The sequence below is a fragment of the Mya arenaria genome, chromosome 8 (assembly GCF_026914265.1).
Source record: "Mya arenaria isolate MELC-2E11 chromosome 8, ASM2691426v1".
Classification (NCBI taxonomy): Eukaryota; Metazoa; Mollusca; class Bivalvia; order Myida; family Myidae; genus Mya; species Mya arenaria.
This window is the reverse complement of record NC_069129.1, coordinates 50351294-50374783: the sequence shown is the minus strand read 5'-3', so window position 1 is coordinate 50374783 and position 23490 is coordinate 50351294. Positions and strand designations below refer to the sequence as shown.

The window sequence follows — 23490 nt, the reverse complement described above, 5'->3', positions numbered from 1 at the left end:
GGGCCAGGGATTCCGTGGTATGCCGTTAAAATTATTTTGTCTTTTAGCTCAGTTCATGACTAAGATATTACAAAGTTAACTTTGGAATATATAAGCTTACCAGGTCCACCTGAAAAAGAAGATTAATAAATTAGGCCACAATTTATAGCTATATAGCGAGCAGTTTTAAACAGCCATTCTCTCAGAAAAGTAACATGTAACAAACATGTCTTTCAATTGAACTCGTACATGTATCATTTATACGCATTCAAGGAAACCGAACCATAGATATGTGAATTTTGGATGTGTGATGACCCAATAGTGTTTTGGTATCATTTGAAAGTGTTATTCGTGCAAAATGGAAGTTATAAATAGTACCGAAAATAATATATATTGAATGAGTAATTTTGGCCTTCAAAAATTGCAAAAGTGGTCAGTTGACGTCCAGCTTTATGTTTAAATAACTTATGGATATTTATGTTGCATATACATACCCAGCAAGCAAATACCTTAATACAATATCACATGGCATCATCAGGCATCATTATTTAACATTATAATGAATGAAACTATAAAAAAAGTAGCTTATTTGTGGGTCGGAAAACGGCTTCAATGGACTGATACCAAAGTGTGTCCTCGCTACCAGATTTTATGATGTAGCTACAAGTTTAAGTTGCATTTAAGTTGATAAGCCGTTTGTGAAATTTCACTAACAACTTACAAATGTAGGTTCGCTGTTACTCGCATAAATCAAGTTCATCGTGCTATCGTACATGTTATCCTAAAGTTCAAGAAGTGTTTTGCAACAACTTCATTGACTCACTGGGAGCACTAAACGACGAGTTTGACAAGTGAATTATTATCTTACTGCAGTAAGCACAACAATTGTCCGCGACCCATCTGGAGTTTTGCGAGTCAGTGCACACAGCCCTGGTGTAACTAGCGCAGTTGGCGATCTTGTCGACACACATCACGCCTAAACATTAAGCCAAGAGCATGAAATTAAATAACAACATTGTTTACACACTTACGTGCTATTACTGTGGTAGTTAGCATTTTTTTTGATTCATGTAAACAAAACCAATGTGGATAAACATTTAATCAAATACAATTTTCTAAGTTTGTTTTATGATACATGGCTATTAAATAACCCTTACTGTCAGATATCAGTCTTATTTGCATGTAGACAGGTCCTTGTAGACATTATTCAACGTGCGGTGGTGTATTTTACTTCATTATTTAATTGGTATGTGAATTTTCCGGAAAGTTCGTATAAGACTGTCAGACAGTAAAAAAGATATTCAACATAAAACATAATATCGAACTTATGTTTGCTCTCAACTGATGTGATGCAAAAGTTCTTGAACTCCGTTTTTAACAAACGTTTGTAAAATGGGATTACCATTTCCCTAATAAACGGAAGTTACGAAGTTACGTTTATTTCATTTTTTATTCATATGCAATCTTTTTAATAATCAAAATATTAATCTGGCATAAATTATTGGGATAAAAATGAGGTACACAGTTTTGATCAAGGGATGTAACTACAGTTGATTTTTAAAGTACTTCTTAAAATTGATATTGTCACTGCAACGTTTGCTGCGAATTAATTTTACTGTTGTTATTTCACTTATGATACCCCATCTTTCACCGAAAGGCATGAAAGAAAACCTCTACTTTCCTACATATCCTCCAGTTTCCTTGATTTTTTTTTGTTCCTTGGCTTGTCTTTTGCAACAGTAGTCGATACAAATATAGCTCAGCATTCACGCTAATTTTTCCTTAATCAGCTTTAAGGTAAACGATATACAAGAATGTGAGTTATGGAGGCTTGATTGGGTAGGATCATTGGAAATGGTTTAATGAGTATGAATTAAATATGACATAAATATCGAAACAAATGGTACAACCTCCTTTCTTGCCTTAAAAGATTGCAAAATAAGTAGGTTCGGACCCGAATTTAGTTGACAAAAAACAACAACCCATATACACAATGATATAAAGTCATCTTTAATGCGTTTTCAGTAATTTAGTTTTCATATACACATCAGCAAGCAACGCCCTTTCAAATAATACCAACATTGTATCGGGTCACCAAGCATAAGCATTTAACATTATCGCCAATGGCGTTAACATACCAAAAACTTAATTGTACATCGGATACTTAAATTACAATTTTATTTATCTTACCTCTGGTTTTCCATGATTTTATCGCTTCTCGAAGCTTGCTTTTTGCGGCAACAACAACGACCAGGCAGATAACAGCTACTACAAATGTCTTCATGGTTACACAGTCCTTTCATAAGTGAACGAAACCGAAGAAACAACAAAAAACGAAATGCATGATAAGAAGGCAGGTGATGGTCTATATATGGGACCGGCAAGCCTAGAAGTCAAACTTTCAAGTATAAATTCTGTTCAGAGGCACATGGTGGAAAGCGACTAAAAGACATTGAACTAGAGACACACACTTGAAAATAACAAAAAACAGACCAAACACGCATCAAATAGCTTTAATAAAAAACGGCATGATTACTGCCTGGGAACGATCAGTGGAACGCTGGAACATGAGTTCACCGTGCGTTTAAATTAATTTAAATACACAAATCCCCTCACTTATGTCAACATTTATCATTAGTTAAACATTTTAAAAAGTATGTGCCTTGTATATCTAGTGATTGGCTGATATTTCCTTACAACAATGACTATATAAAGTACGGTATAAGCGTTGCAACATTTGAATAGCTTATTTCATGAATGTACCATGAGTACTTAATAATATCTAACGATTGTAAGAATCAGCGTGCCGAATAACTAACTTTTGAATTCTGCATACTGTGAACCACTCTCACGAGTGACATGATACTACCTACAGCAGATTTGACATTTAGATGCATACAGCAGAAACGATGTGTAGTATGAATGTCTGGAACCGGGCAAACAACACTTATAGCCGATTTTGCCGGGTAAATTGCAAAATGAGTGAATCGTACTATCATCCTGAGCATAAGTTAGTTTAACCTAGTTTGTATTTAACACTTATAGGCGATTTTGCCGCGTAAATTGCAAAATCGCTGAATCCTACTACTACCCTGGGCATAAGTTAGTTTTACCTAGTTTGTATTTATGAAATAAAAATGTTCGAGTACATATAAATAATTTTTTAGCTGAAATGAATTGACAACTTTTTCAAATTAATTTTCATCGTAGTTTTTACATATTATTTTTATTAATTAATTTTTCATTTAAGCTTTAATAAGTTTATGTCCTCGAATATACTGTACCAATTATTTAGTTATGAATGTGTGTATTAAATGGTATATTATCAGTGCCTAAAGTTCTTGGAAACATATGCAAACGTGGGGAATTCGGAGTGCTTCGAGACCAAAGAATGTATTAATTAACATACCAACCTATTCTGATACGCACACACACACGCACACGCACACACACACACACACACACACACACACATATATTGAGTGTGCTGAGCCTGTGCGTGCACAAGCAATATAAAATAAATGTTCCTGTTATTTAGTCGTATATCACAGATATCTAAAAAGGGACAAATAACCATTGAATAAAGCCGTCATTGATTTCTTAAATTTTGGCTTCTCCCTCGTTATTTTTAATGTTTTGACAAATATTTATTTGTGCGTCTGCACATTTCAGACTGACTCGAAGCCCTGGGGGTGTTTCAATGAAAATTGAAGTCGTAAAACATATTTGTGTGAATTTAACATGAGCCAGAATCAAATATGAACACCAGGTTGAGGAAATAAAACATCAATTATTAATCTTTTGTGACGTTTATACAGATTTAAGACTACTTTAGTTACGCCCTGGAGACCTGTAATCATCAAATTGTCAAAAACATCGATATTTATGCACCCTTAATGTTTAAAATATTGGCATAACAAGGAACGAAACTGTCGTGATGTATAATTACACTACTTGTACCTTCACAGCAATTATTTATTACTGATCTACATATCACTCCAGGGTCTCGGACGAGGAGACGATGCTGCCGTCATCCCCAATCGGCACCTACACTGGTTTGTCGCCACCAAGTTCCCCCGGAGCCCCGACTTTGCCTAGCTCAAACGGCTCCCACGAATCGCCGCCGGAAGTGATCAGACTTTCGACTCAGCAGTTAGGACAAGCGCCGCCATTACACCCAAAGTTGAAGGCAGCCTTTTTATTTTCATGTTTAAGAAGTAATTTAAAAAAACAAGCAAAAACATAGTGATAAATTCAAATCAATGCCATAAACGACTTCTTTAAAGAATTCGGCGAAGAGGTCTAACAACCCTGCCCCTTTTTGATTCGCGGGTTCAAAGCGCACAATAGCGATGCGTTGGGGCTATTTTACTGGGTAGTTTGTGACCACGTTGCTTTTAATTAAGATTTTTTATAAGGGGCTTTTTATCTGTACCTAAATCATACACTTTTTTATAGTTCAAGTCAAATAAGTTTAACATTATATAAATTATTATGCGCCTTTAAAGAAATATTTTAAGAAGAACTCGGTACTGAAGAAGTTGGGAAGGTGGTAACTCAAAATTACCCATTAATCGGCACGCAGGCTCTCAATGTCGTATAATTATAATTGTTGCGAAGGATTCGGATGTAAAATAAAGGACTTCTCGGTACGAAATGGGGTATAGGGGTAGCACCCTCATTGAGTACGTGTTTTTGTCATAGGAAACGGTTGCATTTTTTGTACAAAACATACAATTCTATTTAAATTTCTAGATGCGCCAAGCGTAGCAGATCGAGGACAAGAGAGGACAATGCCTCGGCATTAAGAACAGAAAATAGGTATAACAGTTCCATAAATGACTGCCATAAGTTTTCAAGACATCATCGATGTATGAGATAGAGCTAGTCGAATTCCTTATTTGTAGAAATTTCTCAGAACCTCTCCTACTTCCACAGATCGTCGATTAAAATAGACAAAATCAACTTATGATTTCAATGTTGATATTCATTATGAAAATACTTGCGCATGTTTATGAAACAATTTTGGAAATAATGGGGTAACGGTGAGATCTAATACTAACTGCTTAGCCCCTTTTGTGAATTTTCTTACCGTTTCAAGCCAATATTATTTAATATTATTTTTTTCAACATTCCTGTGATTTTCATTTATTCGTTGTCGTGTGTGTGTATGTATGTGTGTGTGTGTGCGTGTGTGTGTGTGTGTGTGTGTGTGTGCGCGTGCGTGCGTGCGTGCGTGCGTGCGTATGTGTGCCACAGAGGCGCAAAAATGAAGGTTGATGCAAAAACACAAATTCTTCGAATTTTATTTTTTTAAGCATTTTCAAGTTTAACTGATTTGACTTTAATGATATAAACCACATAAAAACCATATGATTTACGTAAAGATAAAAAAATATTAGCAGATATAAATGTGTTTTTAGAATTAATAGCTACGCAGTCACACATTCCCTAGTTAAAAAGCGTCTAAATATCGCTAATTATTTTCATCAGTACTCTAATTATATGCATTTTTTTAGTTTTGATCATTAAAATGAAATGAGTTAAACACGATAATGCATTAAAATAAAAAAAAACCACCCAAGCCTTCCTCTGAAAATTAACTCTCTCAGAATGAATTCTGGCTCCCATGCATGTCATTGGAAGAGTTGGAAAGGTAACAACAAAGAATAATTTGTAAACATTTCATAGAACATTCCAATTTCAAACTGTGTCATGATATAATTTGTAATAAACTGTAATAAACTGTAAATCTGTTAATACAAAGTGTATGGACTGTAGTGTGTTATAATACTTAGAGCACAACCTTTATTCAACAAAAAAATAGTTTAGATGTATGCAGTCATGTTTTCTAAGACTTCGTATGATTGAAACATTACTTGCATATTATAGAAACAGTTCCTCTCGCACATCAAGACATTTCCGATCAATGAAAAAATTCTCATCGGCAGCAGATATGGCGAAACTGAAGTTCTTCATGACAGAGGAAGTTCTAGTCCAGTCCCCAATGGATGAAAATAGCTGTAGAATCACAGGATATGTGCTTGTCACCCCTACAACGATGGCTGTGGCCGATTGCAACAACAGCGCCGTCAAAATTGTAGACATCCAGAACAACAGTATTGTGAGATATTTCCACTATGCGCCGCCCCTTGGGATGTTTCAATTCTACCCAATGATGTCTTTAGCTGGCGAAGTGTTAGGTGTATACAGTGATAGAGAAATGACAGAGCCTTAAGGTGTTTGTTCCACGAGTGTCAGCAGTTAAAGCAAGAATTTGATACAGCTGGTGTCTAAAAACTTTGAAAAAATCGAAAATATTCTCACTGATATGGACGATAAAGAAGGTGTCCAAACTATGCATTTTGATCTTAAAAACTGTAAAATATATGTAGCTTTACACAAAAACAACGCGAAAGTTTTTTCACCGTCAGGAAATAGATTAATGTTTTATCTCAAACGCGATTTAGGGTCCATTTCTATAATACAACTTTCAAAACTGCACAGCAGGATACTCAGATCAAAGATCTGATATGAGAGATCAAAGCAAGTAGATTAAGATCAATTAACAGAGGTTGAATACTGTTCACATTTTTTTTTTGGGGGGGGGGGGGTGTCACTTATAGAACGCCTAAACTAGGCCTTTAGCCATTAGTTGTCCAATTAGAAGGCATTATTTCCCTAATTTTCTAGTACATTTATTTCAGTAAATTAGCATTCATCCGTAATTGATTTCAATCAGGTGAAGCAGTAGTTATTAGCAATGACTGACTGTTTGTGGGTATTTAGACAGTATATGGTTGACCACAGAACACCTGCGTCGCATCAAGTCATTTATTTTTGTAAGTATATACTAACTATATCTTGAGCCATTACTGAAGGGTTATTAATATGCACTTGCTAAATAAATGGGCGGATAGTCTGTCACCATAATTAGTATCATTTACAGCTGTTAATTGTCAATACTAATTTATAGCCAGGTGTCTGTTTTAATATGAGGGATTCATGCACAACGCAGAGTTAAGGGACTTAGGCCCCTTTTGAAATCGTTCCCAAAGTTATTAATATTAATTTCAATGCATTTGCTACTAATGGAAATATCAAAGCAAAAAAACATTCCTTACAACAGTAGAACAGTCCTGATTGTAGGATTAATGCTGAACTACAAGTTGTCAACTTCTTCAATCCCTGAATTATAGATATGGCTTTCTAGACACGTATTCGTTAATCATGGCTAATTTTTGTCAGGACTTTTCCCCTGTAGACTTTGTCCGCCACATGCAAATTTAGGTCTTCTTCTCAAGCCTTTTACTTTCATACAGTCGAACTCCGTTGGCTCGAACTCAAAGGGACCGGGGGAAATACCTCAAGCCTCGGGAAGTTCGAGCAAAGCGGGTTTGCTTACATTTAGTATAAAGAAATCGGTCCTTTTGGTCAAGTTCGAGCCACCAAGGAATTCAATCCAAGCGAGTTCGAGCCAAAGATGTTCGACCGTGTATGAAACTGACGATGGGTAAGATATAAAGACAAATTTAATGTTTGTACATGTTCAAGTGAGCTTTAGAACCTACCAAAGTTCGAAGAATTCATGTACAATCTAAACTCGATATGCCAAAGTCATTGGGAACACATAAATATAAATAGATACATTCGAGATAACCGAAATACAAAACATGTCATACTTAACCAAACACATTCGAAGAAAAGGCTTTACATAACCAGAATATCGAGATAGCATAGTTCAACATAAGAGCTTTGCATGTATCCACAATATAAAAAAGATAAAAAACCTCAGATGCAATGTTTGTAACTTTATTCCGTATAAAAACGCAACATTCGTATGCGAAATCTAGTTCTCCACGTAGCCTGGTGGGTACTGGATGTTGTATCCTGTTGGGCAGCTTGGGGTCTGGCAACATTTGCCCGGAGCGGGGGGGTTCAGATAGCACTGAGATGACAAGTTCCATGTAACGCACCTGTGTGTCGGTAAAGAAAAACCGTTAAATAAATATATATATATATAAATGAACATATCTATGTACTACGACTGCCTCTTGTGACACCGAGAAAGCATGTTCCATGTAACGCACCTGCATGTCAGTAAAGAAATACCGTTAAAAAATAATATATATTTGAATATATCTATGTACTACGTCTGCCTCTGGTGACGCCTAGAAGGCAGGTTCCATGTAACGCACCTGTGTGTCGGTAAAGAAATACCGATAAATATATATATATGAATACATATATGCACTACGACTGCCTCTGGTGACGCCGAGAAGGCAGGTTTCATGTAACGCACCTGTGTGTCGGTAAAGAAATACCGATAAATATATATATGAATATATCTATGTACTACGACTGCCTCTGGTGACACCGAGAAGGCAGGTTCCATGTAACGCACCCAGGGTCGGTTAAGCAGTATCGTTACACTGCATTGACCTATAAGGGTTTGGGTGCATGTGTACGTTGCTTTCTGTCATCTGGTTGCCAATAAGTCAGATAGATCTTGACGTTACCTAATAAGAACAATTATACGGGTTGCTTGATTTAAGACAGACGCAAGATATTAGAATACCGTTTTCACATATGCCCCCAAGTTCTCAAAATAGCTTAAGGATAGCAATTTTAAATATCATATTTAATTCAGCCAAATAACTAACTTAAACTTTCATAAATCAAAACATTTTTTTCTTGATTTAAAGTTGAAATTATTTCAATAAAAAGTGAGTTGATCTTAATCCCGTTATAGGGGACTTATTTCGAGGAAACGGGGCCGGAAAGAGCATATACTTACAGCTCTTGACACTGGTAATATGCCGATAATCCATCCACGCAGCTGCAGGTATACTTGCAGGCGTCTTTCCACGTCTGGCCCTGCCGATAGACATTACCTTTGTAGAAGCATCCTGCGAAAAATTGCGAAGGTTTGGTTAAATCATACTCTCGTGTGATATATGCCTATTGACCTTAAAAAGAAAACTTAGTTTGCTAATTTAGTTCTGATTTTGAGGACGGGCATTTGCTTTATTGTTAGTATCTTTTTGTCTTGCAAAGGTACTGCCAATACGTTTTCTATTATACATATATTTAAACTTCGATTACCTAATTCCGGAAGGAACAAATGCTGCTTGGAATGTAAATAATAAACATGTATTTTTTGCACAAACTTCTATAGGTTGTACCGTTTTTGACTTTAATCGTCAAGTATCCCTGCTGACAGTATCTTAGCAGTCATAATGGAAAACAACAAATGAAGATACAAATAAGTAATCAAACGTAACTGTTTACATTGTCATATGTGATATATCACATGAGCATTGTTAGAATGGATTGTTGTGAATTAAATAAAAAATCTCATTTTGTCAGTGCCGCTTAAGCTTTCACCGAGTGTGCCATCCCCGGAACTGGGTTCTGAACCAACGGAAGTAGAGCCAGAGCACATGTTACAGATCATAGCACAATTTTCCTGAGCGTAGATCCTCGCACCGGCGTCCGTGCAGATACGATAGGACGGGTCCACCATGGGACAGTTGGAGTTCTTGTCTGCACAACCTAACAAAACATCAGCATTGACATAAGTGACTCATTTCATACAAAGAGTCCAAATCAACTATTGCTTAATAAAATGTTTACATGAGGTAATTTTAATGAATGTTTTCTCGGGAAACATTTAAAATTGACCACCTTGTCATAACTCTGACAACGGCAGCCAATTGATAGAAACCCTGCTAAGTTGTCTAAAGTTTATCGTCTGGCTAGTTTGTATTATTACCCGATGCCCTATTTAAATGAAATTCACTATTTTCGACTGTTTTACAAATTGTAATCAACATTACAATGCTTTGAACTGTTGGCCGGTTAACAGTATGAACTTTTACCCGCGCGTTAGACTACGTCAAAGGTACGTCATGGGTTTTACCGAGATTCTAACAAAAACTGCATATCGTTTAAACTCGTGTATTTCCGGTATTGTTTTTGTAATTTTAATTGGTTCAGGGAGAATACCGACGAAATTTCAAGCGCTCAATCGTCTATATGATCAAGATCATTACCAGACGTAAAAAAATAATCAATATCAGACGTAAACAAACAATGTCGCGATGTTTCCGAGATTGATCTCAACAATTTGCTGGAAAATAGAGACAAGTTCAGCAGGAAGACTATTAATAAAGGAACGGTTAGTGTGCTACGGAACTATTGTAGTGCAAAGCTAATTATTCAACGAATAATCGATTTGGAAAGTAAAACTACAAAAGAAGCTTGAAGAACGAACACATATTACATTCCTATCATGCTTAGCAAACGCACTTTTCTAAGCTGTTTGAGGTGAAATGATAGCATAGCTATTTGTTACATAAAACTTAAGGAGCGGTTGGCAGCAAGAAAGCAAATTGTCATCGTAAGTAAGCGTATATTAATAGAAACCACAATACGAAATGTATCTTACCGGGTGAACCGCCGGATGATACTCCAGATCCACCTTAAATGTAAATACCCTATGTTGATAATGAAGTCGAGAAGTCAGTTACTGCTCTTAAACAATTCAAAGTTTGAAACGCGTTTAATTTAATTAAAAAGGCCGTCCTCAATACAACAGGGTTCGGAACGTCAAAAATGAAAATGTGTCAAAATTTCAATGTTTTCCTTCACTTTTGGCATTAACGAGGTGAAATGTATTGCGACCTTTCACTGAAACAAACAGTTTCTCAGTTTTTCAAACAGGTTTTTGTATGCCTAAAAGATTTGAAATGGCTGTTTATTGTATATTTTAAGAAAAGTGAGCCAAATTGGATGCGAATTTTACGTCATTTCGGAACTTATATCGTTAAAATTATGTCCCAAATTGTGCACGGAAGTTAGAACGGGTTTAAACTTTGAAATAGTGCAAAATATCAAATTGTTATTTCACTGTTTGAAACAGTGAACTTTCATTTCTTTTTCATAGAAAAACATCAATAAATCACCACAAAGCTTATACTTAAAACTACCAAATTGTCGTGATTAACGAGTTGCCGCAATAAAAAGGCGGTTTTGAAGAATAAAGTACAAAACTGGCAAAAGGGACTGTGCCTTTTTAGGATTCAATCTTAAGCGAGATAAAAAGCATAACCTTTCAAACTTGTTCAGGCCCAAGGTACTCAAAACTATTGAATTTATTTAAGTTATTACTCCGTAACTTTCTCAATTCAGTTTACTATTTTACGGTGTTGCATAGTTCTGAATTCTTAACACTTTTACTCTGTTAGAATAATATATCAAATAAATCATATTGATGCAGCTTTTTTGGTAAAAATGTTTAAGAGCAAGAAATGTACTTGAGTAATAATTATTTTTTCTTGTTTTTAAACTTAACTGATTTTGCATATTTAATGATCTCATAAACGAAGTTGACGCACACAATTTGGTCAAAATATTAAGAAATGAAATATCATATAATATAATATGAAACAGCATTCATCTTATTTGTTGCAAAACGTTGTACAGTTCTGAGTGACACACACACATATCAACACACCTTCATAGTTCTGTGAGACACAGGGCTATTGCAAAACAGCTGCACAACTTATGTATTACATAAAAAGAGCAAGAAAAAACATTAATACGACAAGAGCCATCTTACCAAACAACTCACCACACTTGTTGCAAAACTTGGCACAGTACTTGGTTGACCACATGGCAAAGGCTGTGTTAGTGCACACGGAGGATCCATAGTCGGCGCAGTTTGTAAGGGTGTCCTGACAGCTCTCTGAAGATGGATCAGACTCAGTTTATTAATACGTTCCAAATAATCTTTTTGTTAAAAAACAAATAGATCCAAAGTATGAAACTCACAGCCTGACTCTGACGGAGACTGTTCAGCGACAACATTGTTTGGTACAACGTTGTCAACAAATTAACAAGCGTAAATTGAATATAACAGCTGAACTACGTGATACTCTCACTGTAAGGTATTGTTTGAACAACTGCAGCATGCTAGTCACATGTAACGACAATATGAATTAATTAGCAATGGGTCGAAGTTAACAACGAACTTAAATACATCGTTGTTTACTTTAAAACGTGAACTATTTGATAATTGTCTCATACATTCAAATATAAACAAGTATAGCTGAAACAGTGGTGTCTCAAATATTGTTAACAAAGCTCTGAACGATCGTGCCAATGTTTCTAGATAAACCATTGGTTTGGGTATGCTTCTTATTTACCTTTAGCCAAAGTTTGTTAGAAGGCGATGTCCTATTTCGAATAAATCAAAAGATATAGTAAATTCATAAACATTTATTTTGGCTTTGCTTTCAAATTTGAAATTTAGTTGCGGTCTACGCAATTAATCGATATCGCCTGCACGCAAATTATGATAAGGTAAAATACTGAATGAATGCAGAGAACCTGAATACATAATTAGTTTACCTGTATGAGATGTCATGCCTGCAAATGAAAAACAAAAAAGCATCATTTACAGATGATAGTATAGTTTCAGTGAAATCTTTTATCAACTTTGAATTTATTTTGATTCAATTGTTCTTGCAAAAGAATGTCAACAGTAGTTTATATATTTTGGAATATGTGGCATCGATTTTTTTATGTTGGCCAACGCCAATCGAGGATTTTTCAAATTTTCTACTCAATAGTATTAAACAGATCTTTTCTGACGAATGCACATAAAACACAGTTCATTAAGTATATTTCAGTCAGTTTATTTTTCCACCAAGACTTACTTGTTCAACTATAGTGTCATTAGTAAAAGGTAGCATATACTTAGTATGTGCATTTTTGTGTGGAACGCAGATGACAATCGATAATTTTTATTTTCAATTTTTCTGTTCATTAATTTTACGTAAATCGATTTTGTCGAATGCACTTAAAACCCCAAATAAGTAAGAGTCCATTAATGATGATCTACAGAAAACTGCTAAAATCAGCTGATCCTCAGACAGAAATATAAAATGGCACAACTGTCAATCTATGCGAGTGCAACTTTAAAGGGATTCACTCATGTTTTTATGAAATGCACTCTTTTTGAATGCCGAAATAAAATGTGGCGAATCATTGAGAGTGTTAATACAAAGATGCCAAAAGCTGGAAACCTTCAGCAAATATTGATATTTGCTCAAATATCGTCTTTAACGACCAAAATTTTCATTAGCGCTTTGTTGTTGCGTGATTGGTTGATTGATATTATTATTTGGTCCAAAAACATGAGCGAGTTCCTTTAAATTTGCAAGTTTACCCGCCAAATTGATTTTAAAATGAAAAAGTTATTCAAGATTTTAGTAGCAAAATAGTAAAGCTCATTCCCTCGCGCAACTAGCTTGACCTTGTAATGAAGTAAGAAAATCAAGAATTAGATTAAATTTAATCGTTAATTCAATCTAAACACCTCTTAAAATAGTTGACTAATAAGTAATGAAGCTTCAGTGAAAATGTTAATCAACAATGCATTATATAATAATAACTATACGTCATCCTAAAATAATGATATGATTTACTATAACTTTTCATATGTCATGCTGAATCATCAATAGTAAAATTTCAAGATTCTACCAACCTGGTGGTGTTGGTGCTCCGCCCCAGAGAGAAATGCCTGGAGAGGAACAACATCATTAGTTGGTGTACCATCAACAGCTTAATTTAACATTATACCCGCAAGCATCATAACATATGTCTTATTCTGATAGAATGTCACATGCAGTATTTGAACATAGCTCACCAGAAAATATTAATAATTTGTGGTATTTCTTTAATTCTGGAAAATTAACAAACCAAAACAGTGAGAGAAATAATCTAACATCAATTGTTGACGCTATGGATATCTATTCCGCGAAATAGACTCATTTATTTAGTATAGATACACAGATATTGCGGCTTCACCGTACATAGATATCTATTATAACGACTATTATAACGGGTTGTGCTATACCCATGATGCTCACTCGGTATTTGAGCATGCCACGAGGGTAGGATCTATGACACTGCACTTTCCACATAATTCGGCGCAGTTCGACGATATGCCACGTTGTGTTATCGGCGTTGGAGCTTGGAGGGAAGTATTCGATAACACTTACTGCACTTTCCACGGAACTTGGCGCAGTTCGAGAATACGCCACATTGTGTTATCGGCGTTGGAGCATACCACGAGGGTAGGATTCTATAACACTTATTTCCCTTTCAGCAGAACCTGGCACAGTTTTTGGAAACCCACGTGGCGTAATTGTGTTGGAGCATTCCACGAGTGAAGTATTCTATAACACTAACTGCACTTTCCGTAGAATTTGACACTGTTCGTGGATACCCACGTTGCGTTATCGGCGTTGGAGCATATCGCGAAGGTAGGATTCTATAACACTTACGTCACTTTCCATAGAACATGGCGCAGTTCGTGGATACCCACGTGGCGTTATCGGCGTTGGAGCATACCGCGAGTGTAGTATTCTATACCACTTACTGCACTTTTCATAGAATTTGGCACAGTGCGTGGCGTAATCGGCGTTGGATCATGCCAAACGGGTGTAAATCTATAACAATAAATGCACTTTACACATAACTTGGCGCATCTCGTGGATACCCACGTGACTTAATCGACGGTGGGGCATTTTCCAAGGCTAGAATTCTACGATACTTACTGCACTTTCCGCAGTACTTAGCACAATGCGTGGCTACCCACGTTGCGTAATCGTCGTTGGAGCATACCGATAGTGTGTAGTCGGCACAGTTGCTAACAGCATCCGTGCATGCTGTGAATATTTAGTTTCTAACAAAACACACCAATGGAAACAACTTTGTAGGGAACACACTGTTAGTAAACACTTAATTAGAACTCGATGGGGTTTAAACCGGTTTACTAGTGTTTAACTTTACCATAAACGTTTGAAAATAAATTTACTTTCCACTTAACATGTTTCTTAATTTTGTTTAAATCAGAAACACAAGTAACAATAATAGTTTATGCTGTGAATATATTAGATACAAATACTGATATTGTCATACAGATATTTCAGTAAAAAGGCCTCTAGTGGTTGAAAAAAGACACAATACATTACAGCTTGACTTACCATTTTGGTGAAAAGTTACTAAATGGCGATAACCATGTTAAAAAAATGGAGTTGCACCTAACTTTTTGAGGTGAGGTCTTAGAAAAGGCATGACGTTCTAAATAAAAAGGTGCAGTTGTATATACTAAAGAGGTGCACCTCCATTTTAAATTTAGAGGTGCAGTTGTATTTATGAAAGAGGCGCACCTCCATTTTAAAGTTTTACAATATATTCAGACCAGCACATATTAAAGAAAATAGAGGTGCACATCTTAATAACATACAGGTGCACCTGTAAAGTAATTGAATTTTAAAGACATTCTCTCATGAAACCATGTTGTTTCATGGAAAGGGTACCGCAACTCTCACTCGGCCATGGTTGTGTTTGGCGGGACGGGTCGACTTCCCCACACCCTGGACAGACTATTTAGTGACAATATTTCACATAATCTGTGGCCCACAGCAACAGTCACGATCACTCACAAAGCCATGGTGTCCGACCACAACCGTCCATTTATCATTTCAGTCATATTCTCGCACTCCGTCGGGGGCGCAGCCAAGGTTTTGCTTGAGAGGAGGGGATACCCCTCCCGCACCCTCCCCGTCCAACTTCTTTATATTTACAGTCACGATCACTCCCAAAGTTATGGTGTCGGAAACGCAACCGTCCATTTATTTTTTTCAGTCATAATCTCGCACTCAGGGGGGTCGCCGCAAGTGTTTCGCTTTGCAGGAACTGATACCCCTCCCGCACTCTCCCCGTCCGACTTCTTAACATTTACAGTCATAATCACTCACAAAGCCATGGTGTCAGACCACAACCGTCCATTAATCTTTTCAGTCATAATCTCGCACTCAGTCAGTGGGGGGGGGGGTTGCCGCCAGGGTTTCGCTTATCAGGAGAGGTTACCCCTCTCGCACACTCCCCGTCATACTTCTTAATCTTTACAGTCACAATCACTCACAAAGCCATGATGTCGGTCTGCAACTGTCCATTTATTTTTTCAGTCATAATCTCGCATTCCGATAGGGAAGGCGCTGCCATGGGTTTCGCTTGGCAGGAGGGGATACCCCTCCGACACCCTCCCCATCAAACATCTTAATTCAATAATAATCTGTCACACAAAAGTGGTGTTGCATGGCACAAGAGTTCTCCTGTCACACAATTCCTGTATATCTTTTTAGTTTCAATCTCTCAATCAGCGTGTTGATAATTGAAAGGTGTTCTTATCCTTTAATCTCAGTCAAAACATCTCACTCAGCCATGGTTGTGGCTCACGGACACCCCATCCATCTTTCAGTGACAATATCTCACTCAGCAATAGCGATTTCTGAACTGGTCAACCGCATAACATAAGTATATAACTTGATATGTTCATTTCATGATTCACTGAAAAGAGGTTTTTCTTTTACAAAATAATCATACCTGTTACATGTACATGTACGTGACAATCTCTGCTATGTGTACCGGTGTAATCCATGGTCGTAATTAATTCGGTAATCCAACAGGAATAAATTCTTCACAATTTCTATCCGATCAACAATTGTCAAACATTTAAATAGTATCGATATTGTACAATCTAAAATGACAACTACTTCAAAATGAACTGTCAGAACAGTGACCTTCGTTTAGAATGGTAAACAATGCGTATGAATATCATTAATAAACAAGTGAAAACAAATATATATCTCCAATATGATTTATTTGTCTTTGTGTGTTTACCTAAAGTATTCATAGTAATTGTTTATAATCATACTTTGAACTATTTTGATAGTAGGTTTATTTCTCGTAGTTTCAATGTTCACGAGTCAGTTGTCATTCGGTGTCGTCACGTTCTGATGAAATTTTGGTGTCCGGCATGCACGCGCTCAATATGGTTTATGAACAGAAAAATACTGGTTTCATCACCTTTACGTCTTTTTTTCAGGCTCATAGTGGTTGCACTTTTGACAGAAAGTAGTGCTAAGTGTAGCCGTAATAGGGCTCTGCCGAGCTTCGCACGGTTTAGAGCCCGTATTAACGGTGCGGTAAGTGTGGAACAGACTAGTGTAGTGCAAAACTTATTATTTAACGAACTCGATTTAGAAAGTAAAACTACAAAAGAAGCTTGAAGAACGAACACATATTACATTCCTATCATGCTTAGCAAAAGCACTTTTCTAAGCTGTTTGAGGTGAAATGATAGCAGAGCTATTTGTTACATAAAGCTAAAGGAGCTGTTGGCAGCAAGAAAGCAAATTGTCATTAAATGTTTTTAAAGTAAGCGTTTATTAATAGAAACCACAATACGAAATGAATCTTACCGGGTGAACCACCGGATGATACTCCAGATCCACCTTAAATGTAAATACCCTATGTTGTTAATGAAGTCGAGAAGTCAGTAACTGCTCTTAAACAATTCAATGTTTGAAACGCGTTTAATTTAATTAAAAAGGCCGTCCTCAATACAAAGTGGGTACGGAAAGTCAAAAATGAAAATGTGTCAAAATTTCAATGTTTTCCTTCACTTATGGCATTAACGAGGTGAAATGTATTGCGACCTTTCACTGAAACAAACAGTTTCTGAGTTTCTCAAACAGGTTATTATATGCCTAAAAGATTTGAAATGGCTGTTTATTGTATAGTTTAAGAAAAATGAGCCAAATTGGATGCGAATTTTACGTCATTTTGGAACTTATATCGTTAAAATTATGTCCCAAATTGTGCGCTGACGTTTGATTTGGAAGTTAAAACGGGTTTAAACTTTGAAACAGTGAAAAATATCAAAATGTTATTTCACTGTTTGAAACAGTGAACTTACATTTCTATTTCATAGAAAAACATCAATAAATCACCACAAAGCTTATACTAAAATCTACCAAATTGCCGTGATTAACGAGTTGCCGCAATAAAAAGGCGGTTTTGAAGAATAAAGTACAAAACTCGCAAAAGGGACTGTGCCTTTTTAGGATTCAATCTTTAGCGAGATAAAAAACATAACCTTTCAAACATGTTCAGGCCCAAGTTACTCAAAACTATTGAGTAATTACTCCGTAACTTTCTCAAATCAGTTTACTATTTTACGGTCTTGCATAGTTCTGAATTCTTAACACTTTTACTCTGTTAGATGAATATTTCAGATACATGTAGATCATATTGATGCAGCTTTTTTGGTAAAAACGTTTAAGAGCAAGAAAAGTACTTGAGTAATAATTATCTTTCTTGTTTTTATACTTAACTGATTTTGCATATTTAATGATCTCATAAACGAAGTTGACGCACACAATTTGGTCAAAATATTAAGAAATGAAATATCATATAATATAATATGAAACACCATTCATCCTATTTGTTGCAAAACGTTGTACAGTTCTGAGTGACACACACATACAGAGCAACACACCTTCATAGTTCTGTGAGACACAGGGCCATTGCAAAACAGATGCACAACTTAGGTATAACATAAATAGAGCAAGAAAAAAACATTAATACGACAAGAGCCATCTTACCAAACAACTCACCACACTTGGTGCAAAACTTGGCACAGTACTTGGTTATCCACATGGCAAAGTTTGAGATAGTGCACAAGGAGGATCCATAGTCGGAGCAGTTTGTAATGGTGTCCTGACAGCTCTCTGAAGACGGATCAGACTCAGTTTATTAATACGTTCCAAATAATCTTTTTGTTATTAAAAACAAATAGAACCAAAGTATGAAACTCACAGTCTGACTCTGACGGAGACTGTTTAGTGACAACATTGTTTGGTACAACAATGTCAACAACATGACAAGCGTAAAGTGCATACAACAGTAAAAGTGATACTCTCCCTGTAATGTATTGTATGAACAAGTTGTTTGTTACAACGTTGTCAACAACATGACAAGCGTAAAGTGCATACAACAGTAAAAGTGATACTCTCCCTGTAATGTATTGAATAAACAAGATGTTTGTTACAACGTTGTCAACAACATGACAAGCGTAAAGTGCATACAACAGTAAAAGTGATACTCTCACTGTAATGTATTGTATGAACAAGATGTTTGTTACAACCTTGTCAACAAATTGACAAGCGTAAGTTGAATATAACAGCTGAACTACGTGATACTCTCACTGTAAGGTATTGTTTGAACAAGTGCAGCAAGCTTGTCACATGTAACAACAATATGAATTAATAAGACTTACTTGTTCTACTATAGTGTCATTAGTAAAAGGAATCATATACTTAGTATGTGCATTTTTGTGTGGAACGCAGATGACAATCGATAATTTTTATTTTCAATTTTTCTGTTCATTAATTTTACGTAAATCGATTTTGTCGAATGCACTTAAAACCCCAAATAAATAAGAGTCCATTATTGATGATCTACAGAAAACTGCTAAAATCAGCTGATCCTCAGACAGAAATATAAAATGGCACAACTGTCAATCTATGCGAGTGCAACTTTAAAGGGACTCACTCATGTTTTTATGAAATGCACTCTTTTTTAATGCCGAAATAAAATGTGGCGAATCATTGAGAGTGTTAATACAAAGATGCCAAAAGCTGGAAACCTTCAGCAAATGTTTATATTTGCTCAAGTATCGTCTTTAAAGACCAAAATTTTCATTAGCGCTTTGTTGTTGCGTGATTGGTTGATTGATATTATGATGTGATAATATCAATATATTGTAAAAATGTCAAAATATCCATCAATCATTTGCAAGTCTTGGTGATCTAGTGGTTAAGGCGTCCCTTTTCTAAGTTTTTATTAACTTAACCGGCATGAGTTCGTAACCAACTAAAACACAATTACTTTTATATTACATTTGTTTTCTGGAATTTCGATATCATAGAGTAAAATAATGATTTAATAAGTGGCTTCAGATGAATAACTGGGAATTCTAATATTTGGTCCAAAAACATGAGCGAGTCCCTTTAAATTTGCAAGTTTACCCGCCAAATTGATTTTAAAATGAAAAAGTTATTCAAGGTTTTAGTAGCAAAATAGTAAAGCTCATTCCCTCTGGCAAAAAGCTTGACCTTGTAATGAAGTAAGAAAATCAAGAATAAGATAAAGTTTAATCGGTAATTCAATCTAAACACCTCTTAAAATAGTTGACTAATAAGTAATGAAGCTTCAGTGAAAATGTTAATCAACAATGCATAATATAATAATAACTATACGTCATCCTAAAATAATGATATGATTTACTATAACTTTTCATATGTCATGCTGTATAATCAATAGTAAAATTTCAAGATTCTACCAACCTGGTTGTGTTGGTGCTCCGCCCCAGAGAGAAATGCCTAGAGAGGAACAACATCATTAGTTGGTGTACCATCAACAGCTTAATTTAACATTATACCCGCAAGCATCATAACATATGTCTTATTCTGATAGAATGTCACATGCAGTATATGAACATAGCTCACCAGAAAATATTAATAATTTGTGGTATTTCTTTAATTCTGGAAAATAAAGAAACCAAAACAGTGAGAGAAATAATCTAACATCAATTGTTGACGCTATGGATATCTATTCCGCGAAATAGACTCATTTATTTAGTATAGATACACAGATATTGCGGCTTCACCGTATATAGATATCTATTATAACGACTGTGATTTCGCAGTTGTGCTATACCCATGATGCTCACTCGGTATTTGAGCATGCCACGAGGGTAGGATCTATGACACTGCACTTTCCACAGAACTCGGCGCAGTTCGACGATTTGCCACGTTGTGTTATCGGCGTTGGAGCTTGGAGGGAAGTATTCGATAACACTTACTGCACTTTCCACGGAACTTGGCGCAGTTCGAGGATACGCCACATTGTGTTATCTGCGTTGGAGCATACCACGAAGGTAGGATTCTATAACACTTATTTCCCTTTCAGCAGAACCTGGCACAGTTTTTGGATACCCACGTGGCATAATTGTGTTGGAGCATTCCACGAGTGTAGTATTCTATAACACTAACTGCATGCCAAACGGGTGTAAATCTATAACAATTAATGCACTTTACGCGAACTTGGCGCATCTCGTGCATACCCGCTATGGTTAATCGGCGGTGAGGCATTTCCCGAGGCTATGATTATATGATACTTACTGCACTTTCCGCACAATGCGTGGATACCCACGAGGCGTAATAGGCGTTGTAGCATACCGATAGTGTGTAGTCGGCACAGTTGCTAAGAGCGTCCGTGCACGCTGTCAATATTTAGATTTAAACAAAATACACCAATTGAAACAACGTTGACAAGCCAAGTAGCCAACACACAACAAACAAACATCAAATAGAGGACTCAAAACGCCACAAGCAAGACAACAGAGATTACGAAACTTGCATATTATCGGCATTGGTTATTGTTGAGGGAACGCACTGTTACTAAACACTTAACAAGAACTCGATGGGGTTTAAACCGGTTTACTAGCGCTTAACTTTACCATAGACGTTTGAATAATAAATTTACTTTCCACTTTACATGTTTCTGAATTTCGTTCAAATTAGCAACACAAGCAACAATAATACCATATGTACAAGCACAAACAGTTAAACATGTTTTTGTCCTGATAGCGCAGTGGTTATAGCGCAATGGTTAGCACACATGCTTCTCACAAAGGCGTCGAGTCGCGGCTTGGGCGTATGTGAGTTTGGTCTGTGTTCACGGACAATAAGGTTCACGCCGTATACGGTGTTATTGATTTATAAAACAATAATTTTCTTAAAGCGATTCACGTTACACTTACAGTTTCTTAACAAATAACGAGTGTTCATAATGATAAGACAATGAGTGCACATTTTTTATTTTGAGTTTACAAGTGCAATTGCAAAAAAAATCTAAGTAGATTTAAGTCTTTAATTGAAACTATCTAAGTACCATAGCTTCATTATTGTTCTTCTTATTTGTGTGAATTAACCTTTAGCCAACATTGAAAATGGTTGTGGATTTTCTTTTCGATAAAGTGCCATTTGTACATTCATATATTTAAAAAATGAAGTTACGAGTATAATCCTTTATAGAAGATATTGTTCTATAAAAAACGAAATATCTTGTAGCCTCGTAAAGGAGAATTCAACTCATTGTCATACTTAATAATGTATTGGCGGTCAACAAACATCAAGTGAACATCAAGTGACTGTGTCAATGCACCTTTTAATGTTCTCCCCACTTATGGGCAGCCAACACAGTTTTGAAGCCTTGAGGCAGGGATTCTGACACGTTTCCCTATTTCAGTAGTGGAATTTAGACAACACAACTTGCAGTTTTTTTCTAATTTTCATTGGTGTGCCCCCGTTGAATAAAGCATTGATCGATGCATTATGAACATTTTCTTAAAGTTTTATGAATGTGTCGTTTTCTTTATTGCTATTTTGGCGTATGGAGAACAAACTTCTCTTTTTATATGCGGCCAATTTACATAGAGCTCAAATAAGTGTTATAAAGTATGAATCTCTTTATGACAACATGTACATAGAAACAGGCATGTGAGAACAAGTTAGGCTCCAATATGAAAATATGATTTACTTGTAATATTGATTATTATGATTATTATTATCATATAACAAAAACATCCTGCAAGGCTATAACGGAAGATTCGTACTTTTGGGCATGTCCAAGAGACCATTTCTTATATATTTTTTTGTGATTCACAGCAGGTGGTTTGCAGTTCAAAATAAGTTGTCTTTCAACTCGGTAAATTACAAAGATATTACATAGTTAACTTTGGAATATATTAGCTTAACAGGTCCACCTGAAAAAGAAGATTAATAAATTAGTCCACAATTTATAGCTATAAAGCAAGAAGATTTATCAGCTATTTTCTTATAGTAACAAACATGTCTTTCAATTAAACTGGTATACATGTATTATTTATACGTATTCAAGGAAACCTAACCAAAGATATGTGAATTGTGGACCAAATGGCGTTTTGATATCATTTGAAAGTGTTATTCGTGCAAAACGGAAATTCTAAATAGTACCGAAAATAATATATCGAATAAGTAATTTTGGCCTTCCGAGTGGTTAGTTGACGTCTATTTTTAATTGAAAAAAAGAGAGCAAATGTGCAAAAGGAACTTGAACAGGTTTATGTATAAATAGCTTATGGTCATTTATTTTGCATATAAATACCCAGCAAGCAAATACCTTTATACAAATAATACCAACATCACGTGACATCACCAGACATCATTATTTAACATTAGAGTTAATTGTATTATTAAAAACTAGCTTATTTGTTGGTCGGAAAACGGCTTCAATGGACTGATACCAAAGTGTTTGTTCGCTACCAGATTTTATGATTGCATTGAAATAGTAGAGCGTATGTTAATGTACAATTATTATACTAAATTACATTGTGTAAGCGTGATCCATCGGAAGACGTCAATGTATCAGTATTATTAAAAATGTCTGCCTATTGTTTATTGACAATCAAGCATTGACAATATGTTCAAGAACGAGTGTGTCTGAAGTTCAGTTTGACGAGGCTGTTTTGAGCTTCGCCATGGATCA

At 35.8% G+C, this 23490-nt stretch overlaps 1 protein-coding gene across 1 annotated transcript in view; it reads right to left on the bottom strand.

Annotated features, from left to right (window-relative positions):
* LOC128244803 (CCN family member 3-like) overlaps positions 1-20254 on the bottom strand; it is a 30898-nt gene extending 10644 nt beyond the window's left edge. Inside the window, exon 1 of the mRNA XM_052962884.1 lies at positions 20247-20254. The gene's annotated coding sequence lies outside the window, so the exon portion shown is untranslated. The remainder of the gene's footprint in view (positions 1-20246) is intronic.
* Positions 20255-23490: the final 3236 nt, after the last annotated feature.